Here is a 6,411-nt window from a genome sequence, read left to right as displayed (position 1 = left end):
GGGATCATCAGAGACTATTTACCACACCACCACAGAAAACAAAACAAAACAAACAAACAAAGCAACTAAAGACACAGGGAAAAATAGAATTATATGAGAATAGTCAGAAAATTTTGAGGTAAAAAATAAGTTTGTTTTAGGAAGAAGATCCTACTCCCAATCATGAGCTGTTATCTTTCTCAAAGAAATATTGATTGCAAAGTGAATGATGCTTAGCTATACTTGGGCAAACTACTTTAATAATCTTTCTGAGTCTATATCTTTATTTGGTTAAATGGAGTCATATACTTAAGGGAGACTTGCAAGTTTCTCTTAAAACAGTAAATTAGAATATTCCTAATATCTGATGGTAGGCATACAGTAAATATAAGTATTTTTACTTTTATAATATAATTACATGTATAATTTTTGATTATAATCTTCATGGGCAGCTTGTCTGAATTTACTTCCACCCTAAAGACATACCTCTAGGAGTATTGGTTAAGGCATTTCCAGAAAGGTTTAAGTGAACAGGCAAACCCATCGTGACAGTTGGTGGCATCATCCACAGGCTGGGGCTTTGGACTGAATAAAAGGAGAGAGAAGAGGAGGCCTCCTGAGTAACAACTTTCTGACTGAGGATGTCATGGGAGCAACTACCTCCCATTCCTGTCGCTGAGCCTTCCCACTGAGATGAACTCTCACCTTAGCCTCATTCCCCCCTCAAGTTGCTTTCGTTACAGAAACCAAAAAAGTAATACAGAAAATTAGTACACAGAGTGTAATTGTTACCACGCTAAAGCTGATGATGTGAGTTGTTGGTTGTCAGGAGTTGACTTGTGGGAGAAATATGCAAGTGTTTAGAGCTATGGACTAGATAGAGACAAACCCTCTAAGTGGAGCTATTTTGGGAGGAGTTCAGAAAATCAGAATTCCAGGAGAAATGTGGACAATGGAGAGCTTACAGGTTTCAGAAAGGAACAAGATTCTGTTGGGGAGTTGTTTTGAGGCCATTCATGTTATATGCTGGCAAAGAATCTGTTTGCAATTTGCCTAAGTTCTGGTAAATTAAGCAAGACTTAAGACAAAAAGTAATAATGTAATTTGGTAGAGGAAATGCTAAGACGGAGTAGCACTCATCTGTGGTGAGGTTACTGCTTACTCCTCTCACCCTGGTTGATAGAAAAGGAGCAAGTGGAGTTGAAAGAGCCGAGAACATTTGGTGAAAGCATGATTGGTTTAAAGCTGAAAGCAGGCCAGGCGGTGGTGGCCACACACCTTTAATCCCACCACTTGGGAGGCAGAGGCAGGCAGATTTCTGAGTTCGAGGCCAGCCTGGTCTAGAGTGAATTCCAGGACAGCCAGAGCTATATAAAGAAACCCTGTCTTGAAAAAAAAAAAAATAAAACAAAAACAAAAACAAAAAAGCTGAAAGCAAGGAAGCTGCATAGAAAATGCGTACAGTTGTTGAGGAGACAGTGCAGTGAAGGAGAAACCTTGCACTTTGCACTGGGACAATAGAAAAGGTGTCTTGAAGGCAAGACCACAAAGGCTCCAGTTTCTAAAGTACAAATACTGTTTTTATGAGTGTTTTGCTTGCATGTATGTATTTGAATCTTCAGATAAGTGTGTAATTGGGGTAATTGGGTTGAAGGATGGAATATGGGTGAGATAACAATAAAAACTGTTCACACAGTGACACAGCTGTGTATATATGAACTCAACAGTAGTTGTGACAACATGCACAAAATCTGTGCAAGCTTAAACCAGACCAAATCCTAGCATGGGGAGGGGAGTGGTGCACATAATTCTACCCCTAGGTGTGGAACAGTTAGCTTCTGGGAGAGGGAAAGACAGTTTTCTTTAAATAGTGTAGCCCCTGGTAACTTACCCACATTCCAGTGGAACACCATGTATCTAAGAATATATGGGCAGCACAAATTGAATTTGATGGATAAAAAATTAAAAAAATAAAAGGGCACAAAGTTGGGTCTTTAGGGAAGGGGATGTAAATCTGGGAGGAATTTGGGGAAGGGAGGGTAAATATCATTAAAACACATTGTACAAAATTCTCCAAAAACAAAACAAAAATCCAAAATCCAAATTAACTTAAAAGGAAAGAGACTAAATTGAGAATGCCATTGAGGAGACCTGTATACTAGGCCAGTTGTGAGCCTCTGTGTTAATCACCATGTACTGACAGTAAAAGCTGTCCTAGAAAGGCTTGAGACATGCATTTATCCATGGCTATAGTGGAAAGTCACTAGGAGTCAGTTGAATACTATGTCCATTTAGCAGAATAGTAGACGTTTCCCTGTAGGGCCTATGACTCCTCAATGCCCTTCTCAATTGCCAAGGGAAGTATTTTCCCAGGTGCAGCTGCCAAGGTGTACAGAGGGCACTATAGCTGTGGTAGAAGGGGGCCAGATCACACCCTGAGCTGACAGCAGAGCTTGGCAGCATTGTGCATGTGGTGCTGGTTTTGCATGCATGCATAATATTAGACACAGGGACTTAGAGAGGCTTCTACCAAGATTCCAGACAGCCATAAAAGCTGGGCCTCCTGTGGCAGAGCAGATGACCTATAAGGCTGCTGTGAGAGGTCATTTCATAAAACTGTAAAAATGAAACTAAGTTGTAGTGTTACATCACAGAAATGAAAGGAATGACTTATACACTTATTGACTGGTATTTGTGTCTGTCATATCTTTAGCTCTAACACATATGTAAAACAATCTCCTAAATCAATGATTCTCAGACATACTTATTTTCAGATGTTTTGGCTTCTAAATATCTGTTGATAGCTTGCTTTCCTTTCCTTTCCTTTCCTTCCTTCCTTCCTTCCTTCCTTCCTTCCTTCCTCCTTCTTTTTCTATCCATCCATCCATCCATCCATCCATCCATCCAGTCTGTCTGTCTGTTTATATTTATTTGTTTTTGTGTGTACACATCTGTTTGGAGGCCAGAGATTGATGTCAGGTGTCTTTTTCTACTGTTTCTCATCGTATTTTTTGAGGTAGGTGTCTCACTGAATCTAGTCCTTGTGGATTCTGACAGATTGGCTGGATAACAAATCCTGGAGATCCTCCTTGTGTCTGTCTCCACGGTGCTATGATTGCAGGGCATTTTTATGTGAGTTCTGGGTGACTGGACACAGGTTTTCAGGCTTGTGGAGCAAGTACTTGCCAACTGGGCCATCTCCTCAGTCTTCATTTTTCCTTCTCACCAATACTGTACTGTACATTCCTGCTAACAGTTGCCACCAACAGTATACAGTTTGTCTATATTTTTACCAAGAACAGCTATTGCTGCTGTGATAGTAACACTATCTTGCTGTGGCTTTGTTTTGTAGCCCTCTTACAGTGATTGTTGTTAGCATCTGTTTATGTGGCTGTCAGCTCTTTGTATCCCTTATTTGGAGAAATACATCTTCAGGTCCTTTGAATCAGCATGGCTTTTTTTGGGTGGTGGTGGTGGTGGTGGTGGTGGTGGTGGTGTGTGATATGTCTGACCATAGTAGGAATCAAACCCAGGGTCTTACTCATGCTTGGCAAATGCTATGCACTGAAGTTATACATCCAGTACATTCTTGAAAATGTCTGCATTAGCTTTCATAAGAGATACTCATTTGTGGGTTTGTGTGTGTGTGTGTGTGTTTTAACTTGTTTTTTGTCCCTTCTCCCCTCCCCACCCCTCCTTCCCTTCAGCCTTTCCTCCCCCCTCCTTTTCTCCCTCCCTCCCTCCTTCCTTCCTTCTTTCCTTCCTTCTGTATGGGTATTTCCCCAGCATCTATGTCTGTACCACAAGCATGCCCAGTGCCCACAGAGGCCAGTGACACAGTTGTGGAGTGCTGTGAGGTGCTGGAAATTGAAACTTGGTTCTCTTTACTGCTAAGTCATCTCTTCAGTCTCTTGTAATGTTGTTTTCAGCTTTGATATTATAGTAATATTGATCTTTCAATATTTGGGGAATGATCTTTCTTATAATTTTTTTCTCTTTTTAGTTTTTGAAAACATTTAATATTGATTCAATTTTCTTCCTCATTATATATCTATTCCAATTTTCTGTTTCTTCATGATTTAATATTGGTAGGTTTTATACATTTTCTGGAGTTTATCTGGTTTACTCACCTGGTCAGTATACAATTGTTGGCAGTGCCTCCACCCCCTTAGCCCCTTTACTGCTGTAGAACCTGTGGCAGTGCCTTTGTTGCTGTAGAACCTGTGGTAGTGCTTTTGTTGCTGTAGAACCTGTGGCAGTGCCCTCCCTTCCATTTATAGTTTTACTAACTTCAGTTTTCTTGTTCATGTAGCTAAAGATTGGCTAGTTTTGTTGATATTGTCAAAGAAGCGTCTTTGCTTTTCTTGGATTCTCTCTTGTGTGTCATTGGCTTACTCTAATAATTGCATTTCCTTCTTGAAGCCTTGGATTTAGTATGTTCTTGTCTTTATAGTTCTTAGATTGTAAAGTTAGGTTGTCGGCTTGAGCTTTTTTAGCTATTGTGGGTATAAATTTCCCTCTTTGCAACTACTTTCACTATGACTCATAAATTTGTGTTTCCCTTCTCTAATTTACTTATGATTTTTTAGATTTATGACTTGTTTAAGGGAACATTGTTCAATTTCTACATTTTATGAGTTCTGCAGTTGAATTAATTTTTTTCTGATTTCTAATTTCATTATATTAGGATCAAAGAAAATACTTTGTATACTATTTTTTTAAACATATGTTGTGTCTGAGTTTGCCATGTAAATAACATGTGAGCTACAGTGGACCCTTGAGACACTTAAGAGGGACAATAGGTGCTGTGCAGATAGCTCTGGAGGACACCATGCTAGAAACTCAGCCCAGTAGAAACTCAGCGTTAACATAAACCAGAGCAGACAAATTGAACTGATCCTCCCATCCTTTGGTGTATATGACTAGCAATTTCCAGTTTTCAAGGACCTAGAAAAGAAACTCAAATAACTCTTCTCCTTCCTCCCAAGCCCCTCTCTTTTCTACACATTTAGGACTATGTATAGGTAGGTAGTAAAACTTATTTCCAACATTTTGTCCTCCCCAGAGGTTTGAAACTATGACTGAAAGTTTAAAATTTCCAGTCACTTACTATTTCCATTGACTAGTCTCTTTCTTGATGCTGTCTGGAATTCTCTTCCAAGTCCTATCCCTTGAGTGATCTCAGTATGTAAAAGACAACACATTTCAAAGGTTTCAGGAGTGTTGGCTAAGTACAATACATAAAGACCAATATGCATTTTATTATACCTCAGCTGTGTTATTGCCTCAAACTCTGTACATTGAACCTTACTGAATATTTTTGCACTTAAATGTGACATTGAAGTTCTTATATAGGTAAATTTTTTTTTTACACTTTTATAAAGCATTCATTAAAGTGAATAAAGATGAATTAATCTAAGAATTTAAGTTTTTCTTGTTTTGTCAGAGATCTTTTTTTTCCCTGTATAGTTTGGCTTGGATAGATGTGGAATAACAGACTGATTATTAAAGCAAAGCAAGTAGTAAGTTCACATGGGAAGATTATAATGTGCTAGATGTAAAGAAAGCAGGCAACCATGAAGGCTTGTTTCTTCTTTTTCGGTATTTATGTGCTTGAAAAGTGTGGGCAGGAGGTTCTGGGGAAGCATGCTTTTGCTTGTCTGGAGACATTTAGCAGTATCCCTGCTGGGAGGTGAGGGTTGATGCTGTGTCTCTAGATGCCACTTGAGTTGCTGAGAACTCCTCCTCTGAAGTTATTTAGCCTCAAATGTCAATTATATTAAGGTTGAAGAACTCTGTCATATACCAGCTTGGGAACTGGCAGTAGTTAGCTGGTTTAGTTAGTCACTGAGCTTATGACTAAGTTCTTTAGCACTGGAACCTTATCTGCTTGATGCGTTAAGTGTTTTGATTTATATAAAGAAAAAAAGCTCTCTAGTGTGCTTTAAAAAAAAATTAAGATTTATTTATTTTATGTGAGTACTCTGTCTACATGAACATCAGAAGAGGGCACCAGATCTTATTATAGATAGTTGTGAGCCACCATTGTAGTTGCTAGGAATTGAACTCAGGACCTCTGAAAGAGCAGCTAGTACTCTTAACTGCTGAGCCATCGTGGTCTTTTGCTTTTAAAGACATTTTATTTATTTTCTTGAGGGGAGGGAAGCATGTGCTACATTTCACTTATGGAAGCCAGGGGACAGCTTGGGGAGTTGGTTCTCTCCTTCCACCATGTGGGTCCTGAGGTTTGAACTCAGTGATCTGGTTTGGCAGTAGCAGCATTTACCTGCTGAGCCATCTCCCTGGCCTGAGAAATGCTTTTTATTCCTGTTCCCCACCAACATGTTGAGAAAGTACACTTTCAAATTACCTAAATGAGTTAGTTAGTTAATCTACTCTGCAATTTGGGGGAAAAAAATTATAAAATCTTTG

At 39.2% G+C, this 6,411-nt stretch overlaps 1 protein-coding gene across 1 annotated transcript in view; it reads left to right on the top strand.

The window, feature by feature from the left end:
• Xpr1 (xenotropic and polytropic retrovirus receptor 1) overlaps positions 1-6,411 on the top strand; it is a 150,160-nt gene that overhangs the window by 20,590 nt on the left and 123,159 nt on the right. The window lies entirely within an intron of this gene.

The sequence above is a fragment of the Mastomys coucha genome, unplaced genomic scaffold, assembly GCF_008632895.1.
Source record: "Mastomys coucha isolate ucsf_1 unplaced genomic scaffold, UCSF_Mcou_1 pScaffold1, whole genome shotgun sequence".
NCBI lineage: Eukaryota > Metazoa > Chordata > Mammalia > Rodentia > Muridae > Mastomys > Mastomys coucha.
The sequence above is the reverse complement of the archived record's forward strand: the minus strand, read 5'-3'. Positions and strand labels throughout refer to the sequence as shown.